Genomic DNA, 22,735 nt, shown 5'->3' with positions numbered 1-22,735 from the left:
AAGTTGAATCTCAGAGAATTTAAGTAACTTGCCTATATCATATAGTTAATGCATATCCAAGGTTGTTTGATGCCACTCTTGGCAGTTCTTGTTCTGCTAGAGATAACGGGAGGTAGCTTCTGATTGGGGCTTGAAAAATGATTTGGGAAATGGGGAAAATGGAGGCAGGATAGAGAGAACATGAAGAGAAGACTTTCACTCTGAGGAAAGGATGGCAAGTCACAAGAGACCTTAATAGCCATGTTGAAACCCCACCTGTCCCATCCATAGCATTCATTCCATCAAAAAACTCGTGTATACTTCCTATGAGGCAGAGCCTGTATTAGTTATGAGGAGATACAGGTATATAAGACAAAAATCCATGACCTCACTCATATATCATGTGTTAAATTATACTCTGTGAAATGTGCAGACGCTATGTAGTATAGTCAATGCCTGATGTGGCACTGGTGGGTTATGAATCATGGTTATTTTATGTATAAGAGAACAGTGGAAACTGAGAATACGTATCATGAAAAGGCACTGGATTAGAATTCGGAGGATCTGAATTCTAGTGTCGACTCTACCACTTCCTGATTTTGTAGCTTTGGACAAATCACATCTATTCTCTGGGTCTGACTTTCTTCATGGAAGGAGTAAAAGTTTAGTTTACATGATTTTGAATATCTTCCTTCCAGGGACGGCTGGATGGCTCAGCGGTTAAGCTCTGCTTTCAGCTCAAGGTGTGATCCTGGAGTTCAGGGATTGAGTCCCACATCGGGATCCCCACGGGAGCCTGCTTCTCCCTCTGCCTGTGTCTCTGCCTCTCTCTCTCTCTGTGTCTCTCATGAATAAATGAACAAAATCTTAAAAAAAAAAAAAAAAAGAATATCTTCCTTCCACCCCAAAGTGTACCCTGAGGAACTTTGCTAAATTTACTTTGTTCTAGTAGGTGCTTTCTCATTTTTTAAGCTTTCTCCTCCCCATCTTCCCGAAGGCAGCTGATACTCCATTTTAGGAACATTTATTGCAACCTCTCAACCTACTTCAGTGTGAGGGAGCAAAGAGCCAAACACAAGCTCTGTCTCTGAGAGAGAAGGTGCAGTTGAACACAGGCTCAAGGCAGTAACCTCTTGGAAGTCAGCTGACTGTGGCTGGGGAACCCCAGACTGGAAGGTTTCTAAGGTCTCAGCTCTGACCATCTGTGTCTCCATGGGTGGAAGTGACACCTTGGGCCTGTATTATTCACCCCACCACCAAATGTGTTTACAAAACATGGCTGGTAGATTCTGGATAATTGACCATTCCTGGGTAAAACAGAAAAGCTACTGTGTCCTTGTGCTTCAGCCCAGGAGAGGAGGAAAGGTAGAAAACAGGTTCATCTGAGGCTAAATTTAAGCATTTGGATTATTTATTATCACTGAATCCATAATACTTTCCTTCGATGTTTATGATAAATGTCAGCATATTCGTGAACTGTTAACTACACGAACTTCAAATAATCTCTTCTCAGAGAAGAGAAGGCTGTTGGAAGGCTGGTTTCCGAGAAACTGTGCATTTACAGAGTATTCAAAAGCCTTGTGTTCCAATCCTACCTCTGATATTAACTCTGTATCATCTTATTTTTTAAAAGATTTTATTTATTTGAAAGAGAGAGATCAAGCACAAGCAGGGGGAGCAGCAGAGGGAGAGGGAGAAGCAGGCTCCCCACTGAGCAGGGAGCCCCATATGGGGCTGGATCCCAGGACCCTGTGCTGAAGTCAGATGCTTAACCAACTGAGCCACCCAGGCACCCCAACTCAGTGTCATCTTAGATAAGCCTCTTTGTACTTGACTTTTGTCATTGGCAAAATGAAGAAATTGGGTTTCATTCATTAGCTTTGATTACTTTTTCCTTACCATTGACTCTACATTTTAGAACATTCTCACTCTCAAAAATTTATATAAATAATAATTGAATCTGTTTTTCCTACTGCTATCATTTATCATGGGTACATATAGCTTTTAGTTAGGGCTTCTGGTCACAATGAAGTACTCAGCATGACCATGCTAAGAGGATGTCATTCCAAATGTTAGAGAAGAAACTTGACCTTTGACCTCACCTGGGGAGCCTTACCACAGGAAAACTTGTGATTTCTGGAAAGATATTGAAAGGTTTAAAAGGGCTGAGGGAACCACTTTGCCAAAAATATAAACAGACCTGAAGTTAGATCCGTATTTTACCATTCCATAACTATGTGACTTTGGAAAAATTACTTAACCTCTCTGAATCACATTATTCTCATTTATAAAGATGATCATAGAATTATAACTACCCCACCCACCTCACAAGTTTCTTTTTTAGGAGTTAAATAATACACTTGGAAATTTGTTCAAAACTGCAAAACTTGATACAAATATAAGTTGTTCTTCCGAGTATTATAAATATTCCAATTCCATATATTCTTAGAGTGTTTGATTGCAACTGACAGTTTTTCAGACTTAGATTCCATCATCCATCCTATTAGATGTATGAGACGATTTGTCTCATCTTTGTCATCTGTTTCTTTCCCTTATTCACAAAGTGGTTCTATTTGAAAAAAAATTGTGGTAAAATACACATAACATAAAATGTATCATTTTAACCGTTTTAAAGTACACAATTCAGAAGTATTTAGTATACTCACAATATTGTGCAACCATGACCACTGTGTAGTTCCAGAACATTGTCATCACCCTGAAAGAAAATCCCATATCCATTAAGCAATTGCTCCCTGGTCTGCCCTCCCTTTTCCCCTGAACCTCAGGAAACCACTAAAAAATTGGGTTCTGTCTGTAGAGATTTGCCTACTTCAGACATTTCATGTAAATGGAATCACACAATATGTGTCTGGCTTCGTTCACTTAGTGTAAGGTTTCCCAGCTTCATCCATGTAGCAAGTATTAGGGCTTCCTTTCTTTTTATGGCTAAGTAAGATTCCACTGTATGGATTTGCCACACAAAGTAGTTTTTAGTCTTTGGGTTATTGGCTTCTTTGAGACTGACTATACACACACAAGTACTCTCCTTCTCACACAACTGCCCATTAATGTATCCCAGATTAAAAACTCTTGCTCAAGTAAGAGATCATTCTCTGAATCATTTCATTCATTCATTCATTCATTCATTCTAACCATTTATTCATACTTACTGATTGAGTATAAGGTACTTTTTCTATACTCTAGGGGAAATAAAAGTGATTTTTAAAAAGCAGATAAGAATTTCCTTCACCCATGGAGCTTACACTTTCAAGCAGTGGGCAACATAGAGTGAACAAATAAATCACATAGTTTATAAGAGGGTCATAAGTGCTACAGGGAGATATAAAACCAGAGAAGGAGGTAGGAAGCAGAGGAGGGAGCACTGAAATTTTAAATAGGGTAGTCAGGGGAAACTTCACAGAGAAGGTGACCTTTGGATGAGTGTGTGATGAAATAGCCATGGGTTCAGTCTTATCTGTAGGACGACTTGTTTACTGTGCAAAGATGCCTAAACAACATTCCTTTTCCCTGTAACAGGGGTAATTCCATCTTTAAATTGTCAAATAATGGGGTGCCTGGGTGGCTGAGCTTCTGCCTTTGGCTCAGGTCATGATCCTGGAGTCCTGGGATTGAGTCCCACATCCAGCTCCCCAAGGGGTGTCTGCTTCTCCCTTTGCCTATGTGTCTGCCTTTCTTTCTCTCTCTCTCTCTCTCTCTCTCTTTTTTCTCTCTCTCTGTCTCTCATGAATAAATAAATAAAACCTTAAAAAAAATAGTCAAATAAGAATTCATGTGGATGTGGGTTTCCACAAGTTTGCCTTCCAAAAAGTCTAAAGTTCACTATGTTTCAATTTAGGGCATAGGCTTGGGAGTCAGACTCTATCTTTGCCACAAAAAAATCTGCTACCTTTCCAGAAAGTCTGTTAGTTCTTATTATGGCTTTTTCATTTGTAAAATGGTAATAATGATCCTCTATATCTTATCCTTTCCACAACAACCCTATTCAATAAAATGAAGTATCTAAAACACCCATCATCCTTCATGGAGTATAGGTTTTCATCAATAAATGGATAATTTTATGTGTTTACAGAACACTTGCTGATTGCTATCGTCTCCTGAAGTAAACCACTTTTGCATGTTGTTTAACCACGGAGGAAAAAGGAAGTGTTCTGGTGCCTGTGTTGTTTCAGTCAGGAAAAGAAGGAAGTGAGATGGTGTATTATGGGGCTTGAAGAGAGCAAGCCCAACTATTTCAGCCCCACAGATACACACTGTTGATGTCTCAGCCCTTTGTCTCTACTTTTTAGGAATCATTCTGAATTTTTCTGAGATTTGAGTTCTTTGTGTCTTGCTTTGGCCTCAAAGGCAGAATTTCCCTTACGTGGCTCCCTCCTTCAATTCCTCCAGGTCTTTTGGAGAATCCCTCCCTGAACTTGCTTTTCACCTCCTCTTCCCCAACCCAATCACTCACCACTGAACTTGCTTTTCACTCCTCTTCCCCAACCCAATCACTCACCACCACTTACTCCACTTTATTTTTCTTCACATCACTCCACACAATTAAAAAAAAAATCCCCATTGCATAGAATAGTGTTCAGCACTAGCAGACACTCAGGAAAATATTTGTTGAGTAGGCAAATGTATTGAAGAACTTGGAAACCATGAGTTTTGTACTTTCTACCCATTTGATATTGAGTGTGACTAGATGACTAACTTTGACCAATGAACTATGTGAGCATAAGTGACAACATATCAGTTTCATGTGGAAGCTTTGAAAAACCAGGGCATGCTTTGTTGCCTTCTCTTTTCCTTTGTCAGGCAACTAGCAATGTTAGAGAGAGTGTCTGCATTGTCATCCTGGATCCCAGAATGATTACAATCAATGGAGCATCTCCTGACTTCTTGTGATAAACATGTACTATAAGCAAGAAACAAACCTTTGTTGTTTTCAGCCACAGAGCTTCATGAGTTGTTTGTTACTGCAGCATAACCCAGACTATCCTGACTGATCAAAGTGCCAACCTTATAATTTAGTCTTGTTATTCTCTCTTCCCAAGAAAGAGATCTGGGCATCATTGATTTTCAAAATAAAGTTCTGTGATTAGCAAAAAAATGGATATGGCATGATAATATCATGTGGGTCACATCTGACTTCTTCAAAGGAGTCTACCAGAGACCCTTGGTCAGCTCCTGTTTCACATGCACTTGAGGCATTGGAGAATGAGATTAAGTCTCAGATGTCATCTCCTTCAGGGAGTGGAGGTCTCTCTACATGAGACAGCTCTCACCTAGCTCCAGACCCTATGCCATTTGTTCTTCTTTCTGTTGTGCTGACCAAGTCTGTGCTACCTCGGATTAATTTACCTCTTTTATGTCAATGGGATAGAGAATTTTCTTAATACTCAATTTCAGATTAATTGTTTGAGGTTTATTATAATGAGGAAAATAAAACCCCAAAGATTTGACACCAAAGCATTTTGGTTTGAGTATCTATTTACTAGGTCTGTGATTGTGGTTAAATTGCTTAGCTTTCCTGAATCAAGACTCCTACTTATAAAAGTGGGAGGACAATGTGAGTCCATGATCTTCCCAACCAAAATTCTTGAGGCAAGATGTATTTTTGGAATTCTGAATTTTTTACTTTTTAATTTTTTAACGTTTTCTTAAGATTTATTTATTTATTTTATAGGATGTGGGGAGAGGGAAAGGCTGTGAGCAGCAGAAGGGGCAGAGGGAAAGAATCTCACCACTGAGTGTGGAGCCTGAATCAGGGCTCAATCTCACAACCCTGAGATCACAACATGAGGCCAAATCAAGAGTTGAACACTTAACCAACTGAGCCATCCAGGTGCCCCTGGAATTCTAAATTTTTTAGATTTTAGAAAGGCTATATGTCATATATGATATGTAGATTTAAAAAAAAAAAAGCCTAACAGCACCTAGGAGGTCCTCCAAAAGCAAATGTCTTAGTATTTCTGTGGCAAAATGTATAAATATTTACATAAGTAGGGTAAAAACTATGAAAAGGCTCACTTCAACACAAGTCAGGCTTTTTATTATATACGTTTCCCCCCAAGCTTTTGGTTTTAGAGTTTAAAAAAATTATGGATAATGTATTGTGGACCTATTTCTAAAGTAGTTATAAAGAATAACAAATAACGTGTATGTAAAGGACATTGTGTACAGTGTCACCATGAAAATGAGAATTGTATTATCACCACACAGAATTGGTAGTTCATTTAACAACATTCAACATAGCATTCAATAATAACAGTAATTATTCAACGAGCATCTACTATGTGTTTGTTATTGTTCTAGGTGCTGGTGCTTATGTTATGAATGGACCAAGGATCCATTTCTTCCACTCAGCCTCTTGCCCAGAGGACGCATATGTTTCTACGCAGTATTTTCCCAAGTGTGTGTACACACAGAGTCAGTCTCTTGCTTGTTCCTTAAGCTTTTTAAGATACTTCATTATTTGAGGCTTTAAAAAATACTTCAGATAAATTAAATTTTCTACTTTTCAGAACAAGTTAGTCCTAGAAGGTCTTCCGGTGAGTCACATTCTGAGCAGAGAAATCTGGCATTGAGATATAATTAACATTCTGGGTTGCCCCCAGTTTCTATGGAGATGAGTCTAGCCCCTCGGGGGAGGAGTGATGGATGTGTAATCTCCAAGATAAGTAACTGACAGGTAAGAAATTTTCCTTTCTCAAATGCATTAATTATTCACATTCATTATTCATCAAACACTGTGAGTTTCCATTTAGAAATTGGACCAAATAGAGAAAGTCTCCCCTGTCCAGCCCTCATAATCAAATTCTTCCAGGGATTGCTAAGCATTTGAGTAAGTCTGCTGTTTGGTCCAGTTTAATGGCAAGTGTTTGTCTGATGTTGCTGGGAGATGGAATGAAGATTAAACACCTTGTTGACTCCAGTAGCACAGACTTTTGGGGGGAGGGGTTCAACTTTCTCAACTTCTGGTATTTTCTTATCATCATATCTTTCTTCTAGAATATGGGCTTGGTAAGAACTTAGACCTTACCTGTCTTGTTCACTATCATAGTCCCAACCCCCAGAACAGGAAATAGATACTTGATAAGTGTTTATTAAATAAGAAAATGAATGGAAGAGGTTTGAGTCTGGGCACAGCAGACCCCTCTGAGTAAACGCACATATGTGCTGTAAAATGGCGATCCAGCCCTAGATCTTTGAGAGATTGCTGTCTACAGCCTCCTCTCCCCTGCAATAATCATGTATAATGGGACACAGAGAGAATGCAGCCGGGGCAAGACCCTTATTGCCCATTCCAGGATAGACACTCTTAGGCACATCTTTAGATCCTTTCTTATTGTGAACATTGCTTTTTAATGGACTCATGTGAACCTAGACCTGTCCTTTACCTGAAGTGTATCCAGAACTGTGATCAGTCAAAAAATATGGATTGCTTCAACAGGCCAGGCTGTGAAACACCAGAGTGCCTAGTCCCAGGATCCAGCATTGGCTCAAGGTTTGCAAAAAAAAAAAAAACAAACAAACAAACTCTCTAAAGGCTGATCTGTCCAATGACCAATTTCCCAAAAACATGTTTTCTAAGATCAATTATAAAGTAGATAGTCTTTGGTGTTCAGTGGGAACAATGGTGAACAATGGTGTTCAAAAGCTCTTGACTTTTTTTAGCAGTGTCTTTTTGTTCCATATTACTGTTAATTTCGTCAGAGCTGTTTCTCTATGGCAGGTCAAGGTCTCTTGCTTTGTAGATTTTCTTTTCATTAGCTCTATGACTTCTGGGCAGGAGGCTTTTTTTCACGTATTCAAATCAGGCATTGTGCATGTCTTAAATGTTAAAGATAGTGTAAAAGAGAAGGTGTCTGCTGTCCAATACATTCTAAATCCACTAAATACTTGTTGAATGATTCAAACGAGTGAATATATTGTTTGGTTTTGAGCATTAGAGAAGCTTCAGGATCTGAATTATTAAACATACAAGCAACTGATGTTCAGTTCCCCTGAACTGAAAGGGTGACGTGACTGAGAAGAAACAGTTTCAGGAAAGCCAAAACTAATTGTTCTTCTCAATAGCACATTCATTCATTCATTCATTCAACACATATTGAGTCCCTTTTTTGGTGCTGGGCCTTATTTCTGGGACTTGGCATAAAAGAAAAACAAGATGAGGTTCCTATTTTGGAGACTAGTCTGCTATTTTGAAGTTTCCTGGTAAGATGTAAAGCCCATTCTGTTGAATTCACTTAAACTTGTTTTGTTTTGTTTTCTCCTTTCAATGTGTGGTCATTCTTTTAGCCTGGTCCCCCTTCCACTCTGACAGGTATAGCTTCAAGTGTCTTAAACATACTGGAGGTGATCTTCATGGCCGATCTCTTCTTGTACAAATGCCAGTTCTCATCTTACAAATGCTGACAGCACTGTTAGAGACTGCAGTTTCATCCACTCAGCCTCTTCCTGCACTCTCTTGCCCCAGCAGCCTGTCCCTTCAGAGGCCACAGGAATCCAAAGACCAGTGTTCAAGTCCTGCTCTTCCTATGGAAGCTTGGACTCTGTATCTGTTAAGTGGGCTAACGAAGACTAACCCACAGTGTTATTGCAAGTATAATGGAGCTAAGAGTACCTTGTAAGCAATAAAACCCTAATGTGAGAGATTGTAATAGATTAGAGCAAGTCAGGTTCTAATGCACAAATAAAGAAAGCACCTTAGAACACAGAAGATATATATATATATATATATATAAAGAACACAGAAGAGAGACAATTAGGGAGATCAGCAAGGTTTTGCAAAGCAGGTATGGCAAACTTGGCCTTGAGATTAGGGGATCTCTAGGTGAAGCAGAACATTCCAGAAAGAAAAAAGAAAGAAACAGCTAGACAAAGTCTCAGAGGTACCAAGAAGTCCTATACATTAGGCAAAAAATGAACAAGAGTGATAGTAGATCAGGGAGGAAGTCATAGGTGTTGATACAACACCTGGTACAAGCCAGTTCCTGAAGAGCTCTGTATGTCAAATGAAATAGTTTGAGCTTTTTAAATTAAATTAAATTTTTTATTTTATTTTATTTTATTTTATTTTAACTTAATTTTATTTTATTTTATTAAGTTAGAGTTTTTTTTAGAGAGCCACTGAAAAGTTTCTCTTTTTTAAATATGATTTTATTTATTTATTTGAGAGAGAGAGTGAGCCTGTGCAAACAGGGAGAAGGGCAGAGGTGGAGGAAAAGGGACAAGCAGACTTTTTTTTTGAAGGCTGTGTTTATTTATTTATTTGGGTGGGGGAGAGAGAGAGAGAGCAAGAGAGAGAGCCTGCGCAAGCTGTGGAGAGGGACAGAGATGGGGGAGAGGGAGATTGTGTGTGAGCAGGGGGCTCAGGGCTTGGTCTCACCACTCCAAGATCATGACCTGAGCTGAAAGCAAGATTTGGATGCTTAACTGATTGAGCCACCCAAGTGCCCTGAAAAGTTTCTTTCTACAATTAATTTCTTGGGTGAGCCAATATGTGCCAAGAACTGTTGTAAGCACTTGTGATTTATCAGAAGAAAAATAAAAAGAACATCCATGATCCCAAACTTAAGAAATAGTTTAAGAAATGACAGAGCCCCTAATACACCCTCTGTGTTCTCCTCCTCAGTGGAATCCTAATTCCCCAAGAGTAACTCAAACTCTAAATTTTGTGTTTCTCATTCCCTTGTTTTTCATTATAGTTTTACTCCTATGTGAGGCTCCATGGATACTTGTTGGATAGAGGAATGAAAACACATGCCCCTGTGCAGGTGGTCTCTGGTGCCCCTTTCTTACAGCTGTTTCTCCCATTTCTGCCGCCATCCATGATCATTCCACATTCTTGACATGTCCGTCACTCTCAGGTTTCTTGATTCGCATGCTGGTGTGTGTCTTTATCAAACAGTTGTGTTTGTTATCAAAACAACTTGATACAGATTACTCTCAGAATCCCATTCAGCATAGCAATCATTTTTAATTTTTCCTTCTTCCTTCCATCTTTCTCCATGTTAAGTGAAATTATTATAATCATAGACATTTTGTTTTGTGGCTTGAGCTTTTTGCTTTGTGCTATTCTGTAATTTCTGTATTTCTAGGTAATGTTTGCATTAATTATTTTTATGAGTCTCCAATATTCTATCAAGCCAATATATTATAATTTTCTTTATCATAATTAAATTGCTGGATATTCAGGTTGCACCCAATTTTAAACTGTTATAAGTAACATTGCTATAAAACATTACCTTTTCACTTATATGATTTTTTTTCCTGTTTTGAATTATTTCCTTAGGATATATTTTCATGAATGAGATTTCTTGGTCAAAGGCATGATTAATTTTGTGGTTGTTACCTGAGGAGCTTGCTTTACATGCAAAAAAATTGTTTATTTTTCTGATTATAAAAGTAATTCATGTTCATTATAGAACACCTGGAAGACACAGAAATGTGTAAAGAGAAAACCCAAACTCTTTCCTAATCTTACACAAAGATAACTATTATGAATATTACATTTAAAAAAATCTATCACTAACATTTTGGTATATTTCCTTTAACTTTCATACATTGTCATATATTATTTTGTATCCTGCTTTTTAAACTTGATGATCAGCTCTTCCCATGTCACAGAATCATTTTCAAGGAAGTGATATTTTTTAATAGCCACATAATGTTGTGTTGTGTGGATGGCTAGCAATCCCATCTTACTGGACTTTTTACTGGAACAAATAATGCTATCAATAAACATCCTGATATAGGATAAGAATTCCGATTATTTCCTTAGGACAAACGTATGGAGGTAAAGTGTCTTGTCTGCATTGGACAAGCATTGCCAGTTTTTGATCCATGCAGGAATCATGAGCCTTGATGTGTAATATTCCTTTGCCACTCTATCCATTTTGTGTTGCTGTGTGATAACAAATTATCACAAAGTTAGAGAATGTGTTCAGAGATGGCTTAGACTAGTAGAGTGCTGTCTGATAGAACTTTCTATGATGAGGAAATGTTCTATATCTATGCCATTCAGTAGCCAAATGTGGCTGTTGAGCCCTTTAAATGTGGCTGGTGCAACTGAGAAACTGAATTTTTAATTTAATTTTAACCAAGTTAATTGTAAATAGTCACACATGGCCAGAGACTGTCATTGGGATAACGCAGATCTAGAGTGACTAGAAGGGATCTTTCGGGGAAAGAATTTTTTTTTTAAGATTTTATTTATTTATTCATGAGAGACACAGAGGGAGACAGAGGCAGAGACACAGGCAGAGGGAGAAGCAGTCTCCATGCAGGAAGCCTGACATGGGACTCGATCCCGGGTCTTCAGGATCACTCTCTGGATTGAAGGCGGCGCTAAACCGCTGAGCCACCTGGGCTGCCCTGGGGAAAGGATTTTTGAAGATGGCATTGGAAGATTTATTGTGGCAACATAATATAATAGAGGGCCTTGAAAACCATGCACTGCATAATGGGGAGTCCCTACAGAGCTTTGAGCTGGAGAATCACATGATCATAAGTATGTTGGAGGTAAGAAACTATTCTGATTGCCTTTGGGAGGATGGGAAGGATGGGAGGAAGTTGAAAGCCAGTTGACATCAGGGCTGACACACAAGTACTATTAAGTTCTAAGTTCTATGCATTTTCTAGTCAGTATTAACATTTTTGGGTGACTTTGTTTATGTCCATGCTCTGGGCATTTGTATGTAGATATCTCAGGATATGTGGATAGGCTTTCCTATTGAATTCTTAGCACCATTGGATACTTTCTATATCTTCTGTATAAAACTGTAGTAGGATCTGGTTTAGAATTTTTCTAGAGTTTTTATTCTTTTTCCTTCCAATTTTGACTTAAAGCAAGTGATTGTAAAGCTGGGAGGGCACAGACCACATTATTCGTTGTTGTATTTCCAGCTTCTTGAAGAATACTTGGCATGGTTTAACTGTTCAATAAGTATTGTGTAAGATAATGTCTTCTTAGGTTGATGAAGAATCTTGTGGTTCTGATTGGATTTCCCCGTACCTTTCCAACAGCCCATTGTCAACCACAGTTCTGAACAGACTTTCACACCCCTCTCATGTAGCCAAATGTTCACCTCTACAGTTAGTTATCTTTCAGGGTCAGACCTTTCAACTGGAAGAAGTGGCCCACTAGTCTCTCAGTTTTTAATCCAGTACTTCAGTGACAAGAGAGTTGTCCATAACCTTTTGGATGATTTATGGATCTATAAACACGTGTAGTAGTTGGTGCAATTGGGAAGCTTGGTCATCTCTGCGATATCTTATGACCATGTACTTCTCATACCCTGTCCATCCAGGCTACCTCCTCCCCTCAACAGAGACAAGTCAACCTTGGTAATGGAACACTTCCCCCACGCAGCTATCACTGATTTCTTTGTACTGCTAGTACTTAAAAATCCTTATTTTGGGAGGTCATTGCCCACTCACTTTGGCACTATTTCATATTATCAGTTTATTATTTCCTATGTATATATCTTGTTCTTTCATATATCTATATATATCTATCTATATATATATATATATATAGATATATATATCTTGTTCTTTCTCCTCATTGTAGTATAAGTTCCTTAAACACAGATGTAAAACTAAACAAAGACCACCCAAATGTGCAGAAGCAAAGGCTATTTATTCAGATTTTGTTATACAAAGGTAATCAGCCACCATCACTTGGGTTGGGCAGAGATTCAAAGGCAGGCAGTGGAGTAGGAAAGCCTTATAGTGGGGAAAAGGGAATGATTTAAGTGTACTCTGACTGGAGGCTCGTGGCTTAGAGGAGCCAGAGGCAGGCTAACTAGGAGCAGAGCATTATATGTGAGTGGTTAGGAGAGCATGTTTGACTTTCTTTGAACAAAAAAATGGCAAAGCTGTCAGTTATTAACCAGTTTCCACCATTTGGGGCTGATTGCCATAGGAGTCATTGTTTGGCTTCCTTGACTGTCTGTTGTAGTGGGTTGGCACTCTGGGCTGAAGGCTACAGACTGTGGGTCAGAGTCCTGTTTTTATATGTGATCTGGCCATTGTCCATTTGTATATTCAGTCTCTCACAGAGACTATATCTTATGCTTCTATTACACCTGGCCTTTCCCCATGCTCTTCTGGTTCTCTAGTGTTTACCATATGCCCAGACATAAAGCAGGTGTATGGTGAACATTTGGTTGAATGATGTGGCTGCATAACAGGTAAAAATGAACACTAAGCTGTGAGTTGACTTGGGCAAGTCATTCAGTTCTTTTCCAGTGTATTCCATTCCATTCACATTTACAGTATCCATGTGACATGTCAGGGCCTAAAGAACATGCTGATAGCACAAAGAAGGGTGATACAAAGTCCCTGCTCTCAAGCAGTCCTTAACAGATTCCTCTTTAAACTTTAGTTTTTCATCTATAAAATAGTAACAATAATTGCATCAAGCTGTTGGGAGGGTACGATCAGATAAAGTACATAAAAGCATGCAGCACATTGTAAAGAGTTATAAACCGTAAGGAAGTTTTGCTATTTTCGATGTTTCACAATTGTTTTTCTGAAAAGACAAAGTAGCTCCAAAAGATGATACACCTTGATAAACTTTTCCTCCATATTTTCAAAAGTATAATTTATGATATAATCACACCATGGACAGAGAACCTCTGCATTTCTTTTTCTATATTTTTACTGTGGGATCTGTGTATAATTATACCTCTGTCTTTTCAGGGGGTGATACAGTTTCAAAAGCCTGTTTAGAGGATTTCTAGTTGCCAAGCTGTCCTGTGAACTGGCCAATACGATTCCTTGAATCATCGCCCAGTGCGGACCCAATTTATATTTGGAATTTCATGCCATCTTGAAGGAACATCATCCAGTGCCAGGGTCTTCTTTGAGCTAATTGGGCTTTGGCAGTGATGTCATTCCATGGTGGGCGTTTGTCGAGACTATGGCAGTGATAACGCAAGTCTCATTTTCGGCAGCGTGTGCCCATGTGTGCAAAAGGCTGCTCCCCTCCCTCACAGGCAATCACTCCTCCTGCTGCAGTTCCACTTCTGGTCCCTTTCTGAAGACGAGAGATCAGTAGGCTATTTATACCTCATGGCTGGAAACATTCCTCTCCTTCTATTCCACGTGCAACTATTTCTCCTGTTATTAATATGGTTTAAAATATAATTAGGGAGAGCAGTCGTCAAACTTATCAAACTTTTGATAAGCAGGAAACAGTAATAGAATCATAGAGGCAGGTATCTCCTGGGGTTAAAATGATAGGTGTTAGGATGAAGCAGATCTGTGTGGAATGGCCGCCCAGCCACTTTTAGCCAAGCGTAGTGGACAAGGTTGTTAACCTATACCAGCCTGTTCCCTCACCAGTAAATTGAGGGTAATGATTTTTGTCTCATAAGGTTGTAAATTAAATGTAACTCAGATTTGTGGCTATTCTCCTATGTCCGCTATGTCCTCTGACTTTACTGACCTCAGATTTTCTTTCTATCCTGTGAAGTAATCTTCATGACCCAAGAGCATTGGAGAATAGGAAAAATTTTCTGGTGATTTTCCAGAGGAGATGGGGAAGGTTTCATTACATGTCTCACAGTGGGTTTTCACAATTTCTGGGATCCCTCCAGAACACTGTCCTCGGCCTCTGCTCTATTGTTTCTGAACAATTCAGTTCTGCCCCAAACTTGCACACCATTGCAGTCATGACAGTCCCACAGGCATCTTGCTGCTCAGTAGTTCAAAAGCCGTGCCATTAAGTGAACATCCAACTGTCCATCAGAAGGAACTTTAGCACTCATCCCTTGTTATGTTGGTATGTTCTTTGGGGTCTCATCTTTCACTCACATGGATGGTCTATCAAAATATTGCTTGCAGTCATGTTCAGGTTTTCCCCCCGAGAGTGTGTCCTAAAACAACTTCTCCCATCTTGCTGCATTAATTTTATATTACATAATATATACAAACACTTAGCACTGTGAGTACATAATAGTACTCACAGACACCATAGTACTCAACAAACAGAAGTGCATTTTTAGGCAAAGTGAAAGCAATATACTGAGATACAGAGCTTTGATATATCTGGATATATCTGGAACAATTGTTATACTTAAAAATTTATATCTCGTACTTGTCCCTTAATTATTTACATTCTATCAGAAAAGGTATCAGCAATTCTATAGAAATTCCCAAGGCATCAAAGGCATCAAGGATGTGTCGCTGCGGACTTAAACTTGCATCTGGAGACCTGGCCACATGCCTGCACAGACAGCTCAGTAAGCCATCATCATCTTTTCCTCCTGTACAGAGAGGTTAAATGACTTTCCCAAGTTTACATCAGCCTCTAAATTGCAAAGGCTACAATGTGATTTTGCTAAAGAAAGTAAATATTTTCTGCCATTTTGTCTTCTCCAACTGGGAAGTTGTATTAACCCCAACACACAATGTCCCATGGTCTCTCAGTGTTCCTCAGTGAGTAGTCATTGATGTTCCTAGCTGGTTTAGTCTCTTCTTTCTGGGTCTTAGTAAGTCTGTTTAGATTTCCTTCTACCACTGTGTAGGTTTGTCAACTGTTCTGCCGCCCTGGTCATTTTTTAACATTTAACTACAGAGAATGTACTCTGGGCCAGACACTCAGCCAAAGGCTGAGAAAACAGAGGGAAAGAAAAAAAGTTCTTGGGTGAACTCAGCTATGTCACAGGGAGTAGTAAGCTGGACAACACTTGATGAGCTAGTGTTCAAGGCAGGGCAGGATGGGAGACATTCATTTTGCTTAGGAAGTAGGGAGCCACAGAAGGTTTCAAGAGCCCTGATGTTTGATGTGGGCTTTAAGAAACAAGAAGAGATTTTTCTAGGCCATGAAAAACAGATGATGACAATCATTACAGACCTCTTTGGGTGTGGCGGCCAAAATCAAAGTGAAAACTTCAAAGGGGAAAGGAAACTCAAGGGGACAGAATTAAGACCTTTTATTACATCATCTCTTCTCGTGTGGAGACCCCGTTCAAGTACTGAAGGGCTTTGTATTTTCCTTTAATAAGGAGGGCCATTCCCTTATAAATGAAAGTTCTTTTCCCCTTAGGGAGGTTAAATGATTTGTCCAAGTTTTTATATCTTACAGGTAACAAACAGAATCTAAACCCAATGCCTACTACAAGGTCTTAACCCTTAGTTTGTGGTCAACAGCCAATATTTATTGCATGAACAATGAATGAATGAATGAGCGAATGAGAAAACCCAGGACTCCTGACTCCCATATAGTATGATTTCTGCTACTTGGCATTTTTTGTTGTTGTTTGGTCACACACTAGCTAATGATTATTACCATCCCTATATCCCCTCAAGGGATATACCTTGAGATCTTTCTGGCTCCTCAAATTCATGAAAGCATCTGATTTCACATAGATTTTTTTTAAAAAAAAGACTTTATCTGAGAGAGAGAGAGAGCAGAAGTGGGGGTGGGTGAGGGGCAGTGGGAGAAGCAGGACTCCCCACTGAGCAGGGAGCCCAATGTGGGGCTCTGTCCCAGGACCCTGGGATCATTAGTTGAGCCAAATGCAGATGCTGAACTGATGGAGCCACCCGGGTACCCAAGATTTTTCTATTTTGATATGAACATTTACATAGGGGAAGGAGTCTACCAAACAGTTTTAAAAATTGCTTTCCACTCTTTCTGACCCCTGGTCTCACTACCTTTCAATCTCTCTTGCCCATCATCATCAGGAGCTTAGCCTAAGTTTACCTTGAACCATACCCTTCATATACTTTCTTTATGGCCTATCTGTGGTTTCTCCAGCTCAGGGTTAGAGCCTTCAATCTGCCTTCTTATCCTTTCCTTTCACTTCATTTATTCTTGCATTTATTCAACAAACATTTATTGAGCACTTCTTAAGAATCAGACTTTGTGCAGTGTACTGAAGATCCAGGGGTAAAGAGGAAAGACACATAGTCTCACCCATGGGGCTCACTCTCCGGTGGAAGAAACAGTAGAAAATGAAAGTTGTATTATGTAATGGTTTATATTATGTCATGGTAGTTTTGCTAAGTGCCACAAAAGGGAAGTATAAGATGGTGAGGTTGTTTAGCAGGGGAATCTAATTTGTTTAAGGAGGGTTAGGAGCAACTTCCCTGAAGTACTGCCTTTAGGGGGAGTAGGAAATAGCTCAACAAAGAGAAGGGGATGGAGGGGGCATTCCTGGCAGAAGGCACAGCATGGGTAAAGGCCCTGAGGTGGGCAGAACTTGGTTTTCCCAGAGAGATTTAGCAAGGTTCATGGGGCTGTCATGATTTGGCTCAACAGCAGCTTCACAATGGCTTCCTACTGCACTGGGAGCAAAATCCAGTCCTTGTCTCATAGATAAGATCACACAAAATCTAGAGCCCTACTACAGCTCAGTTCTCATTTCTTCCCCCTTCCCCCTCCCACAATTCCTCAAAAATGGCAAACATAGTGCATTTTCTAGGCACCTGCATTTTTTTCTCCCTTCTACCTATACCATCCTCCTACCAGGTGTCTTCATAGCTCACTCCCTCATTTCATTTGGGTTTGTACTCAAATGTTACTGAACAGGACTTCTCTGCTCACTCTTCCTATGGCGGGGTATAGCTCAGGGGTAAAGTATTTGACTGCACTCTTCCTATGACAGTGACCCTCCCTTGTTCTCTATCCCATTACTCTGCATGTTGTTCATTATCATACCTACCACCACTGGGCATATCATTTTTCTTTGTTAAAGAACTGTGTCTCTCCACTAGCTTGTAAGGGTCATGATTAAAGCCACTTTGACTGCTGTATCCTCAGCATCTAGAACAGTGCCTGACTCATAGGTGACGCTCAACAAATATGTCTAACAGCTGAACAGAAAGGGTGATACAGGACCAGACTGGAGAGAAAGCCAAGAGCCAGACCCCATGACATGTACCACATATTATCATGCCTGTGGGACTTGCTCATGTTCTTCCCTCTGCCTGTGATGCTCTTCCTCACCCCCTTCCACTGTCATCTCCTCCAGTGGAAGTCCCATTGACATAGCCATTGCTTGAACTTCCACATAGCATTTAATTTGTCTTTGCATTCTAGTGGGTGGAATATATGTTTAACTCCAGTCCTCAGAAAGACAGCTGCCATTGGATAAGACCATATTGGATTCATGTCTGTCCCAATCCATCACAGAGTTTGATCCAGAGTAGGCATTCACATAAGTCTTAATTGGATGACAAGAGGGCAATAATCCAAGAGAGCTAATAATCCGGGTCAGGAATAATAATGAGGTTAGGGAGCTGGGTCAAAGTCATGGCTCAATTTGAAGGAACATACAGTTAAGAATCTGAACTCAGAGACTTGTTGCCTGGGTTTTGAATCTAGCTCTGCCAATTACTACGGATTTACTTAAACCCAAAAGCCTTAGTTTTTCTATCTGTAAAATGAGCATGGTAAGAGTATCTCTCTCACAAAATCATTACAAAATTTACATCAAACACTATGGAATATCAGAACAGTTCAAGGAACTTAGTGAAAACTATATATATCTGTTGATTTGATACATAAATAAAAAGCCTAGGATACTGTCAATAGGCAAGAAACCTCAAAGTCCAGGGGAGGTCTAAACTTGATGGAAGGGCAGCATCTGGAGATTCATGTGGGAACCCTGGCAGGACAGTTGCAGGCAAGGAGATCTTGAGAGCCAAAGCCCAACCCAAGCCCATCCTCTAGTCTGTTGTTATACAGAAGGGGAGACTGGGTCCAGGAAGCACCTTCCTCAAGCTCCCACTGTGGCAAAGGAAAGCTGACAACTCAAGCGGCCCCCAGTCTAATGCTCCCCCTACTATTTCCCCACAATTTATCAGTGGGAGCCAATAATGTTTCCCAGATGGTGGTTTATTATTATTTTCTTGTTGATTTCCCTCCTTGTTTCTCAGAGCAGTAGAGGAAGCTTACAGGAGGTACTAGAAGGTAAACTATCAATTAAAAACAAAATTAGGACTAGGAAATGTATACATTAAAATAGGAGGTCAGAATGACAGTGAGGTAGGAGAGATGCTGATGACAAACAGATTTTAAGGGTCTATGCAGTTGTTATTTTCATGTGCGCATTAAGTCCTGAGCTTCCTAATTGCCAAAGTGAAAAGAGGTACAGGGACAGTTATACAGAAGAGAAGATCAAAGTGCTTTCTTAGTTCTTAGCCCTAAGAGAAGTTCCTTATTTTGTGCCAGGCTCCACAGGATGACATTGGAAGCAAACTTTTTCTTCTGTTGATCACCATTCTCTTGTCCTGGAGCTGTCTCGGCTGACGGGTTGTCCAGATTTCTTCCCTAAGGAGGTTATAAATTCTGAATTTTCTTGCAAAATCTTAGATCCTCATTCTGACTCTGCTGTGATTACGGGGTTCCCCTGATCAGCCAAGAAGTACATTTGTGATTCAACCTCTTAGAATTTCATGATTCTTAAAAACCTTAAAGGTCATCAAGTCTAACATCCCCATTCCACTCACCTTCTGATGTTTGAATCTTCTCTGCAACAACTCCATCAAGTGGCCATCCAGATTTTTCTTGAATGCCCCCAGTGACAAGGAGCTCACTACCGTAGAAGGTACTTTATTTCATGTGTCCATGAAGTTTTTTATTCTATGGAGTTGACATCTGCATCTTGGCCATACTTACTGAAAGCTACATTTCATCGCTGAGGAAAGAAATCAAGTCAAATGGCCAGCAGGAAGAAGCTCTGGGAATCCTGAGCTTCCTTAGAAGTAGACTTTTGTTCAAATAAAGTGTTAAAATTAAAGCAGTATATATCTGAGTGGGGCCAATTGGCATTAACTCATCACAGCATATGGTGTGCTTCCTTTTATATGCATGTTTAGCAGCTAGTGGGTACCAAGCCTCACACAGCTCTCAATTGCTAGCACTAATGAAGGATCTGTTTGCTTTGGGGGATAAAGATGGTATCACTGATTCACAGTTGTTTTTCCAGGAGTGATGAACAGATTTCATTTCCTCATCCCCACTCTCTTGCTCGGTCCTCTATCGTCCCCACTACCACTACCCTTCTTCAGACCTCATTGTCTCTTGCCAGGACTGTTCACTTGCCTCTGACTGGCCTCCCTAAATTGGTTCTGGCCCTCTCCGGTCTAAGATCACACCACCCGAGGATCTTCATCAAGCAGATTTGCCACATCACTTCCAGCTTGAAATCCTTCAGTGGTTCCTGTTAGCTCCCTCGTGGAAGCCAAGTTTCTTAGCATGGAAGGTAGGCCAGGCAGGGTAGGGGGTCGCCTGAGGCCATGAAATAGGACAAAGTTAACTGTCCCTCTTTTGGGGACAGTAACGCCCCCAAAGTAGTATGAGGCCTTCTGGAATAAGAGCTTACATTTGTAGAACTTTACAGCATTCACTCTATTCACTGACAAAAATTAGTTTTATCTCCAGTGAGCAGAAGAAGAAATAGAGAATCTCTCAATGCTGTCAGTAGTAGTGTGGCTACTACTGATTATAACAGTAATATTGAATATTTTTATAGCTTATGTGTCAGGTTCTGCCTCTAAGCACTTATTTCATTTCGTGCTCCCAATGAGATGATGGACTGGCACGGCCCTGAGAGTGAGCACCTCTTTACATTTTGTGCCCTGATGCCTCCTTCACCTCACCTTCATCCCAACCCTGGGCAGAACCCCAAAAAGGCTTCAGGGGCAGCTGCTGGTGGGTGAGATGGGGGGAGGGAATCTCAGATGGGAAGGTGGGTCTGAGCAGAGGTTCAGCCTCACTGCTGGTGGTCACATAAGATGGCCCAGCCCAGTTTTGCAGTCAGGGTCAGAGACCCAGGAGGTCATCCTCACAGTAGGTAACATGGTGGAGAGGAAGATTCAGGGCTGAGACCAAGATTCCAGCTGTGTGTGCCACTATGGGGTGCCACAAGCACTGTTTCATTTCTGGACCTCAGTTTCCTCCTCTGTGCAGACAGTGTTAACTGCCCCCTGTCTCCTTCCCAGGTGGCCATCAGCGTGTCTGATGAGCGGTAAAGTGAAGCACCAACACGGCATGGACAGGGAAAGGGTATCCAAGTGGGTCAAGCTTCTCCCCACCACTGACTCACCGAGAGTGCGGCACTCAACTTCCCCTTTCTGGGGCAAGACTTCATATCTCATTAAGGTGGTTGAAAGGACTCAGCCTGACAAAGGCAGCTGTGCTTCATGTCCATAGGAGAACTGGCTGCCATCCCACCCATGGGCAGCAGCACACAGCCAGGAGTGGTGTGGCCCTCAGATCCAAGCCCCGGCTCTGCCCTCTTGGCGAAATGCTTCTTCCAGCTGGGTCACAGTGAAATGTCTCCTTCCATATAAACCCGGGGCCGTGCCTCTGCCTGCCTATCCCATCACCCACACTTCCTCTACAGCTTAAAACATGCCACTTCCTCAAGACTCGGAGGCCCACCTTAGGAAGTGTGAGATCCATGTTGATAACTAGCTAGGAGGCTAATTGAAAATATTTTGGGGTTTGCACGTTAGCTCTGTCAAATCAAGTAAAAAATCATTCTTATCTCCCATAACCAGCAGTTATGCAAGTCTGCCAATGGCATTAATTAAAGCACGTTCTTACTTCTCAGAGCATTTATCGTAAATGAGGAACAGGCACATTCAAGGGCCTATTTTATTCTCTCCAGGAGCCAGAGCCCCATCTGAATTAATGCCGTATGGCAAGAGTCTATCCTGGAGGGCAGTGGGAATTCGATTCCTCGTGGGCAGATATTTGAGTTCTGTATTTATGCAGCACTCTATGTTTCCCAGGTGTCAGCTTAGATGGGATATGCCGGCCCCCAAGTGAACCTTCACACGTCCTACATCAACACTTGAGATTTCAAGCCTTACCTCGACCCCATGTGGTGGGCCGAGTGGATGGTGTCTACAGAACAATTTTGCATCCACTACCCTTTTCTGATCTTCACAACAGCTCTATGATGTTGGTTATTGTCCTTGTGTTGCAGATGAAAAAACTTAAACTTGCTTGCTATAAAATAAGGTTGAACAAAATTTTTGCAAAGGGTCAAATAGCAAATATTTTAGGCCTTGTGGGCTGTAAGGTCTCCGTCACGTCTCTCAATTCTATTGTTGTGGCATGAAAGCAGAGATAGATGCTGAAAAAAAACAAAACATGGCTGTGTTCCAATAAAACTTTATTTACAAGAAGAGATGGTGGGCCATACTTTTCTGATCTCTGCTGTAAAGCACTCAGGATGTTGGGGCTCGGGGGGGAAGATGGCTTTGGTAAATAGGAAACTTTAATGAGGGTATTTGTTATAAACTCAATAAATATTATTGAGCATCTACCGTATGTCCAGCACAGTAAGGGATACATAGATGAATCATAGGTAAATCAAGGAGCTCATGATATGGTGGGGGAAATATCTATTTGAACTCACATCACTATCATGTATGTCCCAGAGTGCTTGGGGCCATTAAAGAAGGCAGATGGGACTCAGAATTCACAGCATCAGAAATATCAAGGGGCTTTCTGATAACATGATAACATGTTCAGGGAAACACGTTAGCTGAGCTTTGAGGAACAACTTTTGAATGCAACCCCGAAGCCTTGTTTATGGAGCTGGGGAGAGGCATACTTGTTGGAAGATCACTGCGACCATACGTCCCCTCCTCATTCTGCTCCTCCAACCACTAGAGACAAGCCATGTTCAAAGCAAGTGCCCATGTGACAGCCCTTGTGGGACAGGTGTGGTGGTGAAGGGCACCTTCAGGCCTTCAGGATGCTGCTCAAGGCCAATGG

General features: G+C 40.7%; 1 long non-coding RNA gene across 1 annotated transcript; it reads left to right on the top strand.

The window, feature by feature from the left end:
- Positions 1-6,534: 6,534 nt before the first annotated feature.
- On the top strand, positions 6,535-22,128 carry LOC140641759 (uncharacterized). Its single transcript, XR_012038358.1, has 3 exons — positions 6,535-6,673; positions 20,034-20,207; positions 20,947-22,128. It is a non-coding gene; the product is annotated as an uncharacterized lncRNA (long non-coding RNA).
- Positions 22,129-22,735: the final 607 nt, after the last annotated feature.

The sequence above is a fragment of the Canis lupus genome, chromosome 10 (genome assembly GCF_048164855.1).
Source record: "Canis lupus baileyi chromosome 10, mCanLup2.hap1, whole genome shotgun sequence".
NCBI classification, from domain to species: Eukaryota; Metazoa; Chordata; class Mammalia; order Carnivora; family Canidae; genus Canis; species Canis lupus.
The sequence above is the reverse complement of the archived record's forward strand: the minus strand, read 5'-3'. Positions and strand labels throughout refer to the sequence as shown.